This window comes from Balaenoptera borealis (assembly GCF_965194805.1).
Source record: "Balaenoptera borealis genome assembly, chromosome: 7".
NCBI classification, from domain to species: Eukaryota; Metazoa; Chordata; class Mammalia; order Artiodactyla; family Balaenopteridae; genus Balaenoptera; species Balaenoptera borealis.
This window is the reverse complement of record NC_138864.1, coordinates 108,402,416-108,422,604: the sequence shown is the minus strand read 5'-3', so window position 1 is coordinate 108,422,604 and position 20,189 is coordinate 108,402,416. Positions and strand designations below refer to the sequence as shown.

Sequence of the window (20,189 nt, the reverse complement as noted above, 5' to 3'; positions counted from 1 at the left end):
CGCTCTCCCGGGCGGGGCCGGGGTGCCTGATTCCCCTCTCACTCCCTCTTACTTTAGGGAACCGGACGGCGTCGCTTCCAACACCCCCCCGCCCTCCCCGGCGCAGGTTCCAGAAGGCGGGCTGGGTGGGTCTCCAGGTTTCCAGAGAGCGAGTGGCGTAGCAGGTGTGTGGTGGGCATTTCTATTCTACAAGTCTTGCATTTGGTGGGACGACGTGGGAAGTCTTAAAGCGAGTGGATGGGCAGAGCTGCGTCTTTTTTTTTTCCGATTAGGAAGAAAAATCAAGACCACCCCCCACCCCGTTTTAAATATCTGATTCAGCTCGAAGCTAGGCTGAAGGGTGAGTGGAGATGTGTAAGGGTGAGGGGTGAGCTTCGTCATGTGGAAAACTAGGCTTCTGACAGCTTGTGGCTACCCCCGCCCCCGGGGCGGAAGATGTGGGTTGGGGGGGTCCGAGAGGGGTGACGTCCCTCGGGGTGGGAGCAGCTCGGGGTCCCGAAGTGCGCCAGGGTCCGCAGCCCAGTCGTGAGGGAGTGCCGGCGCCGGGAGGAGGCGGCCACGTGAGGAGGGTCTGCGGAAGCGCCGGAGCTGAGAGATGGGGGTGAAGTGCGTAGCAGAGTCGTGACCGGGGCTGACACGAAGCAGCCGTGGGCGGCGGGCCGAGGAGGAGCGGAGACTCGCGCGGGCCCGACCCCAGCGCCGTGGCGACGGTTTTATTCCGAGCCGCGGCCTGAGCCTCCCACGCAGGGCCGGCGTCCCGGCCGCGGGTGGGTGCGCACGCCAAGGCCTTTTCCCGGGAGACCGTTTCCGGGCGGGGTCCCGGGCCCGGAGCGACGGCTGTAAACAGGGTGGCGCCCTCTGCCCTCCCGCCCCCGGCCGGCCGGGGCGCGCGGCCGGCGGCGCCGGGGGCGGCGGAGGCGCGGTCGCGGCGCCGGGCAGTGGCGGCGGGGGCGCGCCCGCTCCCCGCCGCCCCCGCGCGCCCCCGCTGCCCCCGCTGCCCGGCCGGCCAGCCCTCTCTGTTTTTGTTTTGATGGAGCCCGCGTGCAGCTGGCGCGTGTCGAGTCACGTGCCGTGGGCGGGAGGGGGCTGGGGCGCGCGAGGCGAGGGCGCGGTGACGCACGCGTCTGGAGGGCCGGCAGCCCGCGGGGGGCTGTCGCCAAAGGGGCGAGGGGGCGTGTGCCCCAGACAGATCCGGACCGCGCCGGGTGTCAAGGCCGCATCTGGTGGAGTTTCTGGGAGTTGATCCTCGGTGAGCAGTATGCGGACGTGGGTGTAAATCCCACCGCCCTTTGAGTTCGTCGTCACAGCATCTAGGCGATCCTGGTCCGTTCGGGCTGGGGGGCCTGCCTGCGCTGATTCAGTTAGAAATCGAACAGACTTTGGCGGCCTGTGTATCGGTGGTCATATAGAGACTTATATGTGGTTCTCAATCCAGGCTGCACGTTATAAGCAACTGGAGCGCTTTAGGAAGAACTCCGATGCCCGGCCCAATCGAAACCAAATCCAAATAGATCCTAAACATAGTGTATTGGAAAAAAAAAAAAAATCTTCCTAAGTATTTTTGATGCACGGTGAGGGATGAGAACTTGCTGAGGTAACTAGCTTGCTGGATGGAATAGATAGCTGTGAAACCATCCGTCTTTAGGGATGAAATAGCTAACACGTATTGATCTGTCACTAGATAGGGCTAACTCTGTGCAGATGTGTGGGGACATACTTGATGAAACATTGTAACCCATGTTTTACAGTTGGCGAAATGGAAGCTCAGGAGGTTAAGTAAGAGTTGGTCAGTGACGACCCATAACTAGTACCCAGGGAGGCTGACTCCAGAACCCATTCTTTCAATCATTACATATGCTGCACTGGAAATCTCCCTTTACCTAAGGGCCACGTGTTCATGCGAATAGGAATACTTTGTGTTTTCCTAAGGACCAGCCAGTTTATCTACATATATTTATATATGTATTTTTATCTGCAAGTCTTGCTTGTACCAAAGGGAGGAGACTCGCTTGGTAAATTCGTTAAGGCCTCTAGGCTGCTAACATTTTCTAGAAGTTTATTGTGAAGAGAGGAGAGAGGATCCCAGTAATTTGAAGAGAACTGATTCCATGGAAGTTTTTGGTTTTGTTTTGAGACTTGAACATACGTGTAAAGTGAAGGGGAGAGTCCAGAAGATGCAGATAATTTCCAAGGATTTACCTGAGCAGCCACAGAAGTCCTTTAGGTTGCTGGACACGATATAATTTTGTTGGTCATAGGCTGGTTGTAGCAGAAAGTGCAAGGCAGTATACAGAGTAGCAGAAGTTTTGCTGTGAAAATTTGGGAGGAAAAAGCAACTACTCTGGTCTGGAGTACAGAAGTGTTGCTTCTGCGTCCTCCTTTTATTTATTTCATTTGCTTCTCTGTCAGATAAACTCCTATTGGGAATATTTAGATGCGGGGGTAATCCATCTGTTTTGAAAATGTGTTCATTGATATATACTCTAAGGATATTCCAAATAAAACTCACAGGCAACAGAGGTTTTCCCCTGAAAACAAAGAGTTCCAATTACAATGTTTTTGTGACCAATACGTATTATTAAATGGTACTGTGTAACAAAGAGACATCTCTTTATTCCTACTAATGATTGCTGTCTAATATTGTTAGCTGTATGGCAGACATAGGCAAATTACCTATCAAGTTTTTGTGATTGGTTTTCACGTTACTTGCAGTTTTGGTGAGGAAAGCTTATAGACCCATCAGGGCAAGCTTGACATAACCGCGAGTGTCACGTTCTGGCATGGAAATAGCTCTCTAACCCCATCTCCCTCCCTCCGTTGTCGTCTCCATCCCTGTTGGCCACCAAAGATACTTTAATCCAGCATTGCCAAACCACTTGTTCCTTTGCACAGCTTTGTCTTCTGCTCCTAGGGTGCCTCCTTTAGAAAATTTCCCCTGATTTCTCCTTGGAAGACATTTAAAAATATTCTCCTGTGTCACCTTTATGCCTTGCACGTACTTGTCTCAGTGCACTTTTCACAACATATATTGTTTTTATTTATACGTTGGACACCTCTACTAAGTTGACTTCATAAAAGATTGAATGGTGATTGTTTATCTGTGTATCACTGGTACACAGTAGGCACCCAAGTTTGTTGCGTCAGTCTAAATTGAATTTGAGTTGCATTATTTGGGTTGATCTCCCATCTTCATTCTTAACTGTCCTCACGTCTGCTAGCTACTAGGCTAAAAGCACACATCCTTGCACAGAGAATTCAGAGTACCACCAACACATTCTAGTAAAAAGAATAGGAAGGAAGGGGCTAAATGTAATCAGCTTTTCACTTGTTTCCCAATTTTATTCTCAATTCGCCAATTGTTTACTCATGTACACTAGGAGAGATGTTCAACATTATCATTTTTCAACTTAGGAAGAAAGAAGTGGCACTATATTACCGATGAACATGCTTTTTATGTGTAGTAGCAGAATACGGATGCATCGTCACATTTCATTACACTGTGATTTTCAGATTTAGCATTGCAGAGGTATTTGTAGAGCAGCACTGTCCCATAGAGCTTCTGGGATGATAGAAAGGACTTACAATGATATATGTATAATGACTTATAAGTGGTAGCCACTAAGCATTTGAGGCTAGTGAGCCACTTTAAATGTGGCTAGTGTGCCATAGGAACTGAACGTCTCATTGATTTAAATGCAAATAGCCACAAGTGGCTGGTGGCTACTGCATTGGACAGCACAGTTATAGAGGATTTGCTTAGGTTTAAGTCTAGTGTTTGATAGGTAAACATTAGCTTACAGTGTTCTGCCTTTAAAAGAAAAATTTTAATTCATTTTATAGGGCATGGCAACATGCTTCCCGTTCATAGATTATAAGGTGTTTCCAGGGTGATATTTTTGACCTTTGTAAGGCCTTCATATTGTAGAGCATCTGTCTGTGTGTTCTGTGGGCTTTTCATGTAGTTCATGTGGTCTCCCATTTTTAGGAGCAGAGTGGAGTGATTATGAGTCATTATGATTTTGAGTAATTATTTAAAAAATCAAATGGAATTGAGCCCTTGGTGTATAAACGGATTGGAAGTCCTGTGAGCTTAATCAACACTTCCCTAAAAAAAAACCAAACACTTCCCTAAGATGTTTTTTGAAGAGCAGGCGCTACGTTTGTCTTACTGGCCATTATATTCCCAATGTCCTTGTATAGTACCTGACACATAGCAAGTGCTCAGAAATATTTGTTGAATGAAGGAATGTTCAAATAATTTAACCCCTCTAATTTAGCCTCAGAGGGTGTGTTGTGGAGCTGAGGAGGAGGCCTAGAATCAATAACTACACTGTAATTTACAATTCTTCCAAGGAATGAATGCAGTCTCTCCAGGGGCACTCCTTGACTCAGTGACTTTGATTCCTCTTCTGTAAGTATATATATAGCTGGAATTGTTACCCCTAATTAATGACAGAGAAAAATAAAGTCACAAGAAGATTTGGCGCTCAGGTCACACAGAGGGGTTTGGAAGTGTAAATCAAATCGAAGTAGTTGTTTCTGTTGCTTTGTGCGCTTGTCCGTGATTCTTCCTGAAAGAAATAGTCATGCGCTGAGCCATGTTAGTTGGTTTGTGAAATTGAAGGTAATTATATATGTTAATAGAGTCTGAAAAGAGGACTGAAAATAGCTCTTGTATGGCATGACATTGAGAAAACAGCTTCTATATGAGAAACAGGAATGGAAACCTTTAAACCTCTAAATCTCAGTCTGTGGTAATCCTAACACCCAAGTGATAAACGTCTCAAAGAGGATATTTTAAAATGTAAATAGAAACAGATGTTTAGTTGTGCAGATAACCACTAACAGACTTTGAAATATTTATATAAAAAGGTATGAGATACATCAAACATCTGTTTAGAGCGAGAGCCCTAAGCGGAAAATTATAGATTTCATTTCACGTGGTAGATGCTATATTGGTGGGTTGATGACGCAGCCCCATATGTGGTCTGGTACTTGTAGAAGATGATACAGACTCTCCTCTCAGTGCTGTGCGTCAGACTTACCTAGTTTATGGGGTTATGTGTGGCTGGATTATAGCCCTGTCATCATTCCTAGGACACAGGCTAGCTTCCTATCATTCTGCCACTATGTGTTGCACATATGAAAACTAAGGTAAGTAAAACATAATTGAAAATATAAATCTGTTGTCTAAAAAAATAATATGATACATTCCAAGATAAAATGTAAAGTTTTTTGAGGGGGATCTTTTAGCAGTTTCTGGCCTCTTAGTCCTTTATGACTGCTTTCAAACGCCTTTGGTGTGTGAACCTCTTTGGTGGTGGTAGTGGGGAGCCCCAAACCAAAAACAAACTATCAACCATGTGTCCCATAAATTCCTGCTGTTGCCCTCAAAACGGAACCAAACACAACCATAACAAGACAAAACCCACCACTGCTGTCAGCAACAAAAGTTAGCCCACCCAACCAAATGAACAAATAAGAAAGCCTATGAGATTTGAGTTGTTGCTTTTGTGGAGAGGCCAATAATGTGAAGTCTTTTTTTAGGTATTAAATGTGAATTACTCGTGACAAAAAAAATTTATATCTGCCTAAGTATTTAGCAGTGATATAAGAATTCCTGCTTGTGGTAGCTCAAGATGTAGTCAGCCTAGAAGATCCTGTGTGGCTACTTGGATTTAGGTGTATAGTTTAAGAATCGTTTTGAAGGTTTATTGAGAACTGTCTTTAGTGACCTCGGTCACTAGCTTTGGTGTAAGAATTGAAGGAAGTTGCTAGCTTCATTTCTTTCTCATCAGTGGGGTGGTGGGATTGGGTCAGTGGTTCTCAAACTTCAGTGTGTGTAGAATCACTGAGGGCTTGTTAAAACCCAGATTGCTGGAACCCACCCCAGAGTTTCTGACTCAGTAGGTCTAGGGTGGGCCTAATGATCTGCGTTTCTTACAAGTTCCCAGGTGATGCTGGTGTTGCTGGTCAGAGGACTACATTTTGAGAACCATAGGATTTGATCATCTACTCTAAAGTTCTATGATTCTATGCCTGTTTTTTGTACCTTTTCAAGTTATAGCACCTACCCTTGGACTTCTGCAAAATTATTTCATTTAAAGATTGCTATATGGCAAACTGAGGTTTAAAAGTTTAAAATGGATTGAGTTAATTTTATTTTGAGAGTTCAGAATTCCATATATTTTGCAAAAACTCTTGAGTCTGTTAAAACTCACATTGGGATTCTTAACACAATAGTGGAAGTCTCCAGTTAAAACATATTGAAATATTACTGATGTTATTAAATGAGAAAACTGTTTGCTGCTCCCTAAACCTAAATGTTTAGGTATCAAATCTAACCAAGTGCCTCTTAATATACAGCTATGGAGCATGATACATCACATTAGATAATTGTGAACTTACTAAATAAATGGTTTTTATGAGATGCAGTTCTTTTCCTAGTTAAAGCTAGTCTGTGGGTCCATAGTGGGTTCTGATAGCGTTAACCTGGGCATTGTCCTCTGAAGATAACTGCCTCGTAGAAGACTCCTGGTTGCAGGAATGAGATAGGCATCAGGAGATGAAGAGTAAGCCAGGGCACGGCCCTTCCCTATTTTGAGGACTTGGGGGAAGAGTGGAGGCTCTGCAGTTTCTCAGTGAAGGGGCTCTGGGTCTGGAATCTGGTAGGAAGGCAGTGGAGATGCCAGGAGATGTCTTAAAGCAGCCCTTGCAGAGCAAGCACATTGTTCTCACCCAGAGTATATGTTTATTTTGCTAGGCTGGGGTCAGGGTGGAGGGGGAAGAAGGGGAGGATTGAGGGGGAGGACTTAGGGGAGGGGTTCACGGAGATGCCAAGGCGTTCTAACAGGTGGTGCTCTGGAAGCATTCCAGATTAAACTAGACTCCCAGAGTCAGAATGATTCAAGGCTGAAGTGACTAGAAGTGAGGTTTGACAGTACATTTTAATATGAGTGAATTTATTGGAGAAGAAAGAATAGTAAGATTTGGGGGAAAATATAATCTTATCTGAGAGCAAGGAAATAAAAAAGAAATGGGTAAGGAGTAAGGAATGGGAGGATGAAAATGAAAGGTTTTAAGTATTAAATGTTCTAAACCTTATTGTGGATATGTCAAGGCTAGGTAATAGCACAGGTTTCTTTTGTTAGAAAATAAATTAATGACTTTTCCTTTTCATTTCCGGTGAATCCTTCAAATTATCACCAGATGCTATTACTTGACTTAAATCAAATGCCTTTCCAAAGTTATGCCCAGAATTCATGCAGTGCTTACAATTTTAGATTGCTTTATGATCGTTAACTAGTTTAAATCAAATTCCTGGAAGGCACACGTGGTGCTTATTATGGATGTTTTTTATGGATTAGGAAACATCATTTGTGTAGCACAGGCCACAAAGCTGGGCTGAGGCCACGAAATCTCCCTGCTTTGCACATCTGGCAGTTTAATTTTTTCTTGAAATTCTTTATTTTCTGACTTCTTTTATAAAATGGTTGCATATTAAATCTTAGAGTTGATTTAGCATCCATATAATTGATTTTAGACTGTATTTCATGGATGCAGCCTTAGATTTTGATCTACTGCTGATTTCTTTGAAAAGAACTGCATGTGATTTGCTATTTAGATCTGCAGTCATTTCTTGACTCGAATATCTGTGGTATAATCTTCGTAACTGAATCTGTGAAGCAGTTTTGGATTCTTTAGACTTGGCAGTTTGAGGCTGGGATTGGCGGTCTACATGACGAGAGTGCTGGGGAAGGCCCATGGGCCCATTTTCACTGAGCAGCCAGAGGGAGGGAGGTGCAGCTGTGTGATCCCCACCCTCCATCTCTCTTCATTGGTTCTCCACCCCCATCCCCACCCCCAGTACCTTTGAAAAACTTCCTGTGCTTTAGGGAGTTAAGACACAACACACTAGCACTTGGCAACATCTGTCTTTGTCTTCCCACATCTCTTGAGGTTCCTGTCTTCCAGCTTCTGACATTTCTGTTTCTCTGACAGCCAGGTGCCTGGCCTCTAGTTGACCGAAGTCACCCGTGGATGTCCTTTATGGTCCTACCTCCATGTGCTTCTTCCTTTTCCTTCTAGATCTGTGCTGTGGCGGATCTTACTTAGTTCGGTGGAAAGAGTATTGAGGTTAGAATAGTGTTACTATCTCTAATAATAATTAGCGTGTACCTGCCTCTTTGGATGCTGTGCTAGGGGCTCTATATTCTTTCCACTGGGGTCTAGTTCCCACTCGCTACAGAACTTGGGAGAGTGTCCAAGTCTGTGCCACAGGCTGCTTGTCTGTAAAATGAGGGCTTGGTGGAATGTGGAGTAAGGTGTTTCTGGCCCTAAAGTGCTATGATTGAGTTTTTTCCCATTGTGGTAGGATGGTAAACCCTCACAGGAGTACTTTAGCTTTTTGAAAGATCCATGTTAATCAAGACTGGCCTCAGTGTAGGGGCGTTGCTTCTGAGTCCCAGGATCAGGAGATCCGGGACTCCTTGAAGTTAGGGATGGGTCTCGAGGGCACCCTTCTCCATACTTGTACTATCTACATCAGAACACCTGGAAATTAATTGAACCTGAACACTCCAGTTTGGAAGGGTTGTTGACCCCCAATTTGGAAGATTCTTCTGCTTCTTTCATCTCCATGATAGAGGCACTGGGCGATATTTAGACTACTAGGGGAGTTTCTGGGAACCTGCTTAATACTTCTGTTAATTCTTGTACAACTCATTAAAAAAATGCTACCCCAGGTCTTTGTCTTGCAAAATTGTACATGGTCTGTGACCTTGAGTGCCTGTTTCCTATTTGCAGGGGAATTTTTGTTAGTACTGAATCTTTTCATAATGTTCACAACCACACTTATCTGTTCATTGTCAAGGCCATTGACAACTGTTTTGCTTTCTGCTTTTATACTGCTGTATCATGCATCCATTGCACATATTGTCCATTTTCTAAAAACCTACGATTATCTTTTTTTGTTTCTCTGTTTCCAGAGAGATTAATCATTGTTAGCTATGCTAGGAACACTTACTTCGTTAGCTTTGTCCTTAGTGTCACTAATATTTCTTCAGCTTTTTCTAATTTTTAGCTCTTCAAAATTGTGTAATACCTACTTTTTGTAGGCTCTGCCCCAAAAGAATTTGTGAGGGCTCTTCAATCTTTAGTGATTATTGCCTGAAAACGCAGGTACTTGATAGCAACAGGTGAAAAGTATTTTTAAATAAAATGCCATTCATAGCCTTTCTTTGGATTTCATCTTTGAAATGTGTTGTCTATTTTATGCCTTTTAGTTGTTGAAGTTACTATGCAGGCTTCTCCTATTTTTATGGAAAAAGATGCCAAAATCCTCCTTTGCTCCAACTTTTAAAGGGTTCAAAATTAAGATTCCTTCTGCTATTAATTTAATTCTTCTGAAGAGGAACAGAGGAGTTTGCCCTTTGCCGTATGTATATCTTTGTTACTACCTAACTAGCAGTTTTGAACAAAGACTTCATTAGCTTTGTGAATCAATAATCTGTTTAGTCATTTCATGTCAACTGCAGAGTATTTTGAAGATACATATTTTTCGTAATAGAAGATCATTTGAGATCCTAAAAAACAAATATTTCCAACAACAGATTTGCTTTAAAAAGATTTTTAAAGAGATCATCTGTATAAGAAACCATGCCTTATAATAGCTGCGTTTGCTTGTGTGTGGGGAGCATGATGGTGGCCTGATAGCCTAGGCTCCTTCTGTGTCCGAGGTCCCAGCCCTTTGATTGAGGAAGGGGCCCGTGTGGTTGAGGGACGGCTGCAGTGGCATCCAGAGGATATGACTGGAAATGCCCTCCTTCGGACTGTATTTCGTTGTTGTCTCTGGACAGCACCAGTTGTTTGAAAGCACTGAATTGCATTTGTATAAATATACATAGTACTTGGTAAAACATCTTTTTGGATCATTGTGCTCTTTCAGAGTTGAGATACAAGCTCTGGAAAGATGACTCATCAGGAACATGTCAGGTCCCGGACATTCCTGGTAAACAGTGTAGTGTATTTTGGATCATGGCTTCTTCTGTGTTACTGTTCATGCATTGGAATCCTCCTGATCCTCGATGTGGAGACTAGGAGCAGGCACAAGTAAACATGTCTTCTCTGGGCAAACTTTCTGTCCAGAACTGAACAAAAGAAAACAAACGGGCTTCCCTGATGGCGCAGTGGTTGAGAATCTGCCTGCCAATGCAGGGAACACGGGTTCGAGCCCTGGTCTGGGAAGATCCCACATGCCGCGGAGCAGCTAGGCCCGTGAGCCACAACTACTGAGCCTGCGCGTCTGGAGCCTGTGCTCCGCAACAAGAGAGGCCGCGACAGTGAGAGGCCTGCGCACCGCGATGAAGAGTGGCCCCCGCTCGCTGCAACTAGAGAAAGCCCTCGCACAGAAACGAAGACCCAACACAGCCAAAAATAAATAAATAAATAATTTTAAAAAAAGAAAGAAAACAAACAAGAACACTTAAAGGTGTCTGCAGTCTGTCTATAGGCTTGTGGATGCCGCCACCCCGTGGCCTTGGGGTACTGACAAGGCATTTTGGGCCATTCCTCTCCTTGTTTATCTCCTTTCTTTCTGTCTTCCCATGTTCTTTACTCTCTTGATTTCCTTCCTTTTTTTTTTTTTTTTTTCCTTCTTGGGTTCTTTTCTGTTTCTTTTGTTCTTCCTTTCCCTTTTGTCTTTCCCATTCACCGTATGAATAGCCAGTAACAGCTGACAGTTCCCACAGGCACTTTTTTAGCCTGACTAAATGGCAGCCCAGAGCCAAAGACAGGTTTTACTATGACAAGATGCTGGTGCAGACTCTTTCTAAAGATTTGAGTATGTTTATACAGCGGATGCCATGCTGAATGGAAAATATATGTGAAATGTATGACTTCCCAAACTCTTTAGGATATTTAAATAAGCATTCAAACAGGTTTTAGATTGAAGTTTAAATTTTGTGCTAAAGGACATCCTGCCAAAATTCAGGTGATAATAATCATATAGATAATGAATTTCAGGATTCTTTGTATTTTTGAAATTTTTGGTAAACAAAGATGTGGTTTGGGTTACAATAATGTTTTTAAATTGCTTAAGCTGTAACTAAGTTTGGTATAAAAAATGTGACTGCATCAAATTTGTGTTAAATACACAACTATTACTTATGCCACTGTCAAGGATCAGAGTATATTCTAGCTCTGCGGGGGCTTGAGAGCTAATTTAATTTAGTCTTCTTATTCTGTAGATGAGACAGTTTACTTAATTTTACACACCTGGTTAGTGGCATAGCTGACCACAGTTAGGCCTTCCACTTCCCTATCCACTCTGCTTTTTTTGGACAGAAAGTTAAATTTATGAAATTTAGAGGTAAAATGGACAGAGAAGCCTGGGAAGAGTATATGAGTTCTAAACCTAGCTTGACTTTCATTTGCTAGTGATGGGGTGTTGGACTGGGTGTTTAAGCTCTCTGGATCTCATTTTTGGAGGGTTGAACTTAAAGATCTCTTCCAGGTCTGTGACTTGTACTCAGGTGAGAAAAACGAAATAGATTTAGAATCTTCCTATTTTACATTTGTAAAATTTCAATTTGTGCAATTTCAATTTGAGTCTTATTTCAAGAAGAAGCGCTCCTATTTTTTAGTAGGTGTCATTTGTATATTTTCCTATTATCAACTTTTCCAAAGTGTATTGTTGTTAGACACAGGTTGTTGTCTTAGTCAACATGATAGCTGCCTCTGGCATCACCTTGATTAACTGAAGTAAATACACATTCAGAGGCTGGTCTCCCTTAGTTTCAAACTGGTGGGAGAGTACCATGCAGGAATATTCCATAGGTGACTGAGAGGTGCTTTTTTTTTTTTCTCCAAATCGTTGACAGTTTATTACAGCGTTAGAGAGTAATGTCAAATAAATAAAATGTAAGAGAATTGGCTCTTCTAACTTCTAGAGTTGCTTTATTTGGGATTGTGGAACAGGTTTTTCCATTCTCAGTAGGATAATCTGTCCTTGTGTTAGGACGTAGACAGTTGTGGCAATCTGAAAGGACAGGAAAGATGAGATGAGTTTTCATAACATATTGGAGAAAAAACTGAGGAGACTGGAGAAGCTTTTCTAAGAAGACTGAGCTTTGAGACCTTTCCCTCATTGCTTAGCGGTGGTTCCCTTGCCCCTCTTTGTTTGGAGAAACCTGTTCTTTCAATAAACACTTTTTGAGCTGGGTGCTGTGGGAATTACAAAAGGATTATTCATCCAGAGCTTCATCCTCTAGGTATTTACTCTCTCGCTGGGTTCCCAGTGCTTAGGCCAAGAAAAGATGCAGTAAATGTCTGAGTGCCCCAAAGAGTGGCTAGACAAGGAGAGAGAAGGGAGAAGGACTCAAGCAGTAGGGGAAGACCCCAAGGAGCCGTGACATTTGAGCAGTTTGAGTTAAGAATAGCTAAAGAACTTGTTTTAATTTTCTTTTGGAAGAGAGTACGAGGGATGAGATTGGGTTAGGTTAGGACATAGGCCTGGTAGTTGGGAAATGACAATTTTATGTTTTAAGGAAGCAAATGAGGGGACCCTATGGGAGTACCAGAGCCTTTTTACTCCCTTTTTATTTTGAAGATGTCAAACCTTTAGGAAAACAGTACTGTGAACACCTATTTACTCTTCTTCTAGATTAATCAGTTGTTAACATTTTGCCACATTTGCCTCATGTTCTGTGGATGTATGTTTTTGAATCAAATGTGGTATATACATTTGTGTTATTTTGCTTAACGACTTGAATATAAGTTGCAGATACTATGACATTTCACCTCTAAATACCTGCTAAAGAGGACATTCTTCTGTATAACTACAATACAATTATCACACCCAACAAGTTTTGCATTGATATAACAACATGGTCTAGTATATAGAAAATATTTATATTCGGGGGTGGAATGTGTATTTATTTATTTATTTAAAATCAGGTGGATTTGTCAGGCACAATGCATATTTAATGAATTTGTGGGACAAGAGAATAGGGCCACAGAAACTGGTTTCTGCATATTTTAAAATTCCTGTATAGCCATTAAGATAGAAGGAGGAAGCTCATTGTATTCTGATATGCTAGATCCTTGAAGATACCATCTTAGATAAGAACAAGGCCTAGGGGCTTCCCTGGTGGCGCAGTGGTTGAGGATCTGCCTGCCAATGCAGGGGACGCGGGTTCGAGCCCTGGTCTGGGAAGATCCCACATGCCGCGGAGCAACTAGGCCCGTGAGCCACAACTACTGAGCCTGCGCGTCTGGAGCTTCTGCTCCGCAACAAGAGAGGCCGCGACAGTGAGAGGCCCGTGCACCGCGATGAAGAGTGGCCCCCGCTCGCCACAACTAGAGAAAGCCCGCGCACAGAAACGAAGACCCAACACAGCCAAAAATAAATAAATAAATAAATTAATTAATTAAAAAAAAAAAAGCCTTTAAAAAAAAAAAACAAGGCATAGAAGAGCGTAAAGAAGAATTTATAAACAGCTGTGAATGGATGGGTGGATGGATGGATAGATAGAACATCTCTGGAAGGATAAAAAATGAACTATAACATTTCATGCCTTTAGGAGAAGGAAGTAGGTAGCTGGAGGACAGGGAGACTTCCCTGAATACTCTTTTTTACCTTTTGAACTTTGAACATATTATTTATTCCAAAATAAATAGTAAGTAAGCATAGACTTACATTGGCACTGTTATTAACCTTGTAGGGTGTAGGACAATACTTCTCTTTATGTCTTAAAGAAATTTGGAGAATGAGACCTGATGGAGGAAATTTTTTATCTTTTAAATTTTGAAGTTTGATGTTTGTGTCACTTAATGGAAAAAGATGTTCTTGGTGTAAGAATATATTTTTTTCCGGAACTGCTGGTGTGGAGAGGAGGGACTTGGTGGGGGTCTGGTATCCAGAAAGTCTGGGAATTCCATAGAGGAAGCACAAAGGAAGATGTAGAAGGAGTTTGTTTATTCCTCTTGAATAATTTTTTCCTCCTCTAAGAATGGGAAACAAGACGAGAATTTTGTAGTTTGTTTCACTAGAAAAGTACAGAAGATGGCAAAGGGGACACAGAGTTTACATTTCGTATATATTCATGCTGCCTTTGATGATGAAAGAAGATAAGTACATTAAAAAAGCTGCTAAGAGAAAATGAACATTTAGGAATAAGGACTGGCTATTTTCTTTATTTTTAAAAGAGATTCTTGGGTTTTACTGAAGATTATATGAAGATTAAAAGAAAGCCGTACTGAATAAGTACTAGAAATCTATGTTATTAGTAAATTATTTCCATTTGATAGTAATTTGATTATTTCGTGTGATCGTTTTGATGTAATTATATGGTGAATTTGATATTTATGCTTAAAAATTACTCTTTCGAAGCGTTTTGAAATATGTTGCATGAAAGTTTACATTTAATTTGAGTTAACTCAGCCACAATTTTTTTCCTGTTTTTGAATGATTAACACAAAGGTATCGACTGGTACTCAGTGCTGTTTCTCTTGAAGGCCAATGTTTATTAATCAGTGAGTGTTGAATTGCTCTCAGTGTCCATTATGCATCCTGTGGTTAATGGAGACAGATGGTCCACCCTTGATAGATGCTTCTGGAAAGTTAACATGTCAACAGTGGTAGTTACATTCCTGTCAGGGAGGGAAGCCGCTGACTGCTCAGGCAGGCCTTCAAGAGGAGAGAAACTCTGCATGGTTTGTTTGGGTGTCTAGGGTGTGACCTTGCAGGTGAAGAATTTTGATTTTTATCAATTCATTCAGAGTCGATGAGGACTGTGAGACTGAACGATGTGATAAGTAAGCTAAGCAAGCTTACAAGCTTCCGGGAGATTGGATATCCCAGTGAGGTAACTTGCCAAGGGAGGTGTACTGTGGTCAGTTGTAGACTGGTCGAAAGGATAAAATTTGGATCATAACTTTACTTGGGAACAGAAATAAGATGGGGAAGAATGGGATCTTTTCAACTGATATTTTCATCAAGTCATGAGAATTTGATAGAGGACTTTTTTTCGCTCCAGGGGCTGTTCTACCTTAAAAACTGGGCCTTAAAGTCAGAGCATCTTTACTGTGTGGTGCTGGCTAGAAATGAATTCTTCTCTGGTGTTCTTTGTAATTAGTTACCAAAAGCCCCATTACCCTGTGGCAGATATGTTACAATACAAAGGAGAAATAATAGTAATGATACTAATGAGGGCTTACCATGTGTTGGGCACTTTGCTCAAATGTGTTGTTTTTTTTTTCCTATTATTCCATTAATTGCACAACAGCCCTAGGAAATAGATAGTATCATCATTCCCACTTTATAGAAAATCAAAGCTTAGGAAAGCTCAGGGCTTGGAGCCCAAGTTCAGAGCCAGGTAGTCTGACTCTAGAGAAGGTTATGATCTTAGCCACATGTGATAGAATTTCTTTTGCACGTTTCAGCTTCTTTCCAGTTGTGTTTTCCTTAGGATATAGCATGGCCATTTTGAGACTCCTTATCTCTCAAGTGAACACTTAGGAAATACAGTTATTGTTAAAATATTTAAGCAGTAACTGTTAGCGTAGTTTCTTTTTGAAGATTGCTGGTCTTTATTTTATGGTAATTCTGAGTAGTAGTTTCATTTAGAGGATGAACCATTAAAAATGAAGAAGGTTGGAAAAAACCCAAGGATAATGCAAAGAAAAACTATTTTTACTTAGATTCATTTACTGTTAACATTTCCCGCATTTACTTTATCATTTGTGCATATTTTCTTGCTGTGTATTTATATATGTATATGTGTGTATGTGTATATATTTTTTTCTGAATGATTTGAGAATGTTACATATATCATGGCCCTTTACCCATATTTTAGTGTTTATTTCCTAAGAACAGGAATTTTCACTTACACAACAGTAACTATTTTATAAATTTGTGTTGTTAAAATATTTTCATCTGATCTGCTATCCATATCACAGTTTTGTCAGTTGACCTAATACTGTCCTTTATAACATTTTTTCCCCTGTGGTATAAGATCCAGTCTAGGGTTATATATTACATTTACTTATCGTATCTGTTTACTATCCTTTCTTCTAGAATATTTCTACAGTTTGTCTTTTATCAGATCGACATTTTTTGAAGAATATAGTGCCTTTTTTGGGGAAATAGTAGAAAATTCCTCCTTTTGTGTTTGTCTGAAGTTTCCTCATCATTAGATGCAGGTTATGCATTCTCAGCCAAATTTTCCTTTTCTTTCTCCTTATTTATTAAGTTTATACTTTTTCAAAATCAGGAAATTACCACTGATACAATAATATTATCTAAGTATAGATCTTAGTCAGATTCCATCAGTTATTCCCTAAATGTCTTTATAGGAAGAAAATCCTGGGCCATACATTGCATCTGGTCGCCTTTCATCTGGAACAGTTTCTCAGTCTTTCTTTGTGTTTCATGGCATTGACAGTTTTGAAGAGTGCTAGCCAATTATTATTAGCATATCCTTCAATTTTGGTTTGTTTGAAGTTTTGTCATGTTTAGATTCAGGTTTTGCATTTTTGGCAGAAATGCTGCACAGGGGACGTTGTGTTCTTCTCAGTTCATCATATTCAGAGGCACACAATGTCTGTTTGTCCCACTTCTGGGCATGTTGACTTTGATCCTTTGGTTAAGGCCCAGCCTGCCAGGTTTGACGAGTGTTACTCTTTCCCCCTTTTCAGACGATAACTATCTTGTGGAGTGATGTTTTTCATTAATAACCTGTTACTCCTCAGATTTTTACTTGTAGGCTTTAGAATCCATGCATGATTCTTGCCCGACTCAATTAGCCTTATAATGGTTGCCCAATCGGATTTAAAATTTCATCATTCCCTCTTCATTTATTCATTGGCTTTCTTCCACAAAGAGTGTTCCCTTATCTCTCATTTATTTATTTTTTTAAAATATCAGTTTAGACTCATGAATTCTTCCTTTATCTTATGATCCTTACTTATTTTGAAGCTCAAATTGTCCCAACTTTGGCCAGTGGGAGCCTCTTCAAGCTGGCTCCTATGTCCTTTCGGCATACCCCCACCGTGCTTTGACACATCCTTACTTTCTGACACAGAATGATCCTCCTTGTCTATTTTCTCTGCCTCAGCCCTGGAAGCGGCCATTTCTCCAAGGAGCTCTGCATGAGAGTGCCTAGTTCTCCATATCCTGGCCAAGGGTGACTTTTCACACTGTTTAATTTTTGCCAATCTGGTAGGTCAGAAATAACATGTCAGTGTAGTTTTAATTTGTATTTCTTTTATAAGTGAAATTTAGTATCTTTTCATATGTTCATATACATGTGTGTATCTGTAATGTGTATACATGTATATGTGTCTGTATATGTATGTGTGTGTATATTCATGTCCTTTGCCTATTTTTCTGCCAAGTTACTAGTTTTTTATTTCCTCAATTTTAAGTGTTCTTTATTTATTGTGGATATCTGTGATATGATGCAAATATTTTCTCCTATTTTATCTATTGTCTTTGGTTAATGATTTTTTTGCCATGCAGAAAAAAATTGTTAAACATTTTTATGTAATCAAATTATCAGTCTTTTATTCTTCCTGATTTTGAGTCATAGTTAGCACGCCCTTCCTTATATCAAGGTTGGAGAAGAATTCACCATTTCCCCACCTCTGGTACTTGTATGACTTCATTGTTTTACATTTAGATCCCTCATTCATTTGGAGCCTATTCTTGTGTATGGTATGAAGAATGGATCTAATTTTATGTTTTTCCAAATGGCTAATCAACTGCTTTAACCATTTATTAAAAAGTCAGTTTTTGCCCCAGTGATTTTTAGACGCCCCCTTTATCATACACAGTACTAAAGTTCTATCTGTACTTCAGTCTGTTTTTGAACTTTCCATGCTACTCCACTGCTTTGTCTGTCTACTTATGGGCTAGTAGCACACTTTTCATGGAGAGGCTTTATAGTATAATTTAATGTCTGGTAGGACTAGTCCTCCCCTCTCCCGTTTGGTGTTTTCCTGGCTGTTCTTGCACATGTATTTTTAATATGCAGTTCAGTATCAGTTTTCCAGCTTCAGTAAAAAGAATTATTGGTATATTTGTGGGGATCGCATTACATTGATAAATTAATATACAATGAACTGACATTTTTATGATGTTGGCTTTTTCTCTTCCAAAATAAGAAATGTCTTTCTATTTGTTAAAGTCTTCATTTGTGTCTTTTTTAGGAATGTTTTAAAGTTTTCCTCAGATGGATTTTATACATTTGTTGTCAAATTTATTCTTAAATATTTTATTTTCTTTGTGAAACTTGAAACTTGCTTTTTTTTCACTTACTGTATCATGGCAATTTGAACAGGTCAGTACATGTAGACATGTTTCATTTTTTGAAATGGATCTATGGTAGTCTATTGTACCCTAATTTAATTTTTTCTCTGTTGATGTATTTTATGTTGCTTTTTGTTGAGTTTTCCCTTTTATAAACAATGCTGTGAAAAATATCTTTGTACTTTTGTTTTTGCTTACTTGTATAATTATATCTGTAAAATAGATTCTTGGAAATGGAATTGCTTATTCATAAGCCATGTAGATTTTTTTGGTAACATATTCTACCAAATTATACTCTCAAACTATTTGACACTTTTTAAAGTTTAAACTTTATTGTATATGCCCTCTTTTAAAAGACATTCAAAACTTTTTTTTTGAAGGAAGGGTCATAAAAGTTAATTCTAAACAAAAAGTATATCTATGTATCTGTTAATATGGGGAATATAAAGATAGCAAAGTCATGATTTCTCCCTTAAATAACTTACAGTTTTGGAAATCAGATATATGTTTATTTATATGCATTAGAAAATAGAAAAATTTCTTTGGTAGGTGGACTTTGAATTGAGCCTAAAAGGAAAGTGTTGAATTTAGATTAGTAAGCAGGGACTTCCCTGGTGGCGCAGTGGTTAAGAATCCGCCTGCCAGTGCAGGGGACACGGGTTTGAGCCCTGGTGCGGGAAGATCCCACATGCTGCAGAGCAGCTAAGCCTGTGCGCCACAACTACTGAGCCTGCGCTCTAGAGCCCGCGAGCCACAACTGCTGAAGCCCACACACCTAGAGCCCATGGTCCATAACAAGAGACGCCACTGCGATAAGAAGTCCGCGCACCCCAACGAAGAGTAGCCGCCTCTCGCCACAACTAGAGAAAGCCCGCGTGCAGCAACGAAGACCCAACGCAGCCAAAAATAAATAAATAAATAAATTTATAGATTAGTAGGCAGAATCAAAGAAGGACGTTTCATGTCAGACTAGCATAGGCTAAAGAAGCAGAATTTTACCATGTCATGTTAAGTCAGTGAAATAACTGGCCTTAGACTGAAGCAGGTGTTTGTATTTAAAGATAAAGTCAGTTACTGGAAGACCTTGGGTGCCCAGAGAGTTTGGATTTGATCCACTCGGCAGCAGAAAGGCCTTCTGAATTAATAATCTATTGCCATGTAACAAATTACCCCCAAATTTAGTGGCTTAGAACACCAACAAGCATTTACGATCTCTTAACAATTTCTGTGGGTCAGGGATTTGGGAGCAGTGAGCTCTCGTGCGACATTCTGTTCCTTAGAAGCAAGCCAGTAAGTTCAGCACATATTCAAGGGGAGGGGCATTAGTTTCCACCTTTTAAGGAGAGGTGTGTCAAAGAGTCTGGGAGCATTTTAAAACCACCACACCATCTGTCTTCTGAAGAAGAAGAATGGCAGTATGATTTTGAAAAAGAAGAATACCACGGTATCTAGCAGAAGATTAATCTGGTAGCAGTGACAAAGATGAATTGAAGGAAGGGAGAAATAGGAGGTAGACCCGAGTGCAGTAATCCAGCGGTAGAGTACTGATGGAGTTAGTTGGGGGAGATGAGAGAGGAGAAGGTAGGATGCACACGAGGGGTGCAGCAAAATGAGAGAGAGGAAGATGTGAGTAAAAAAAAATGCCTGCAGGATGATCAGGCATGTAATAACTGGTAAGAGAAACCAATTTTGAGGAGATAAAGGTGCTCGTCTGGTTTTAGATGTTCAAGGGGAAATTCCTAAGCCGTTGAAACATGAACCAGGGCTCATGTTGAAATGTCTAGCCAAAGAGGGAAACTTCACATTTGTCATCCCAGAAGTGAGGGTTAAATTCTTCAAGGGATGCGTATGCAGGGAGGCAGGCCAGAGCACTGAGGACCAA

The 20,189-nt window shown here is 40.9% G+C and overlaps 1 protein-coding gene across 8 annotated transcripts in view; it reads left to right on the top strand.

Moving 5' to 3' along the window:
* LOC309632091 (uncharacterized protein) overlaps positions 1-20,189 on the top strand; it is a 204,679-nt gene that overhangs the window by 3,000 nt on the left and 181,490 nt on the right. The gene's annotated exons all lie outside the window — the stretch shown is intronic.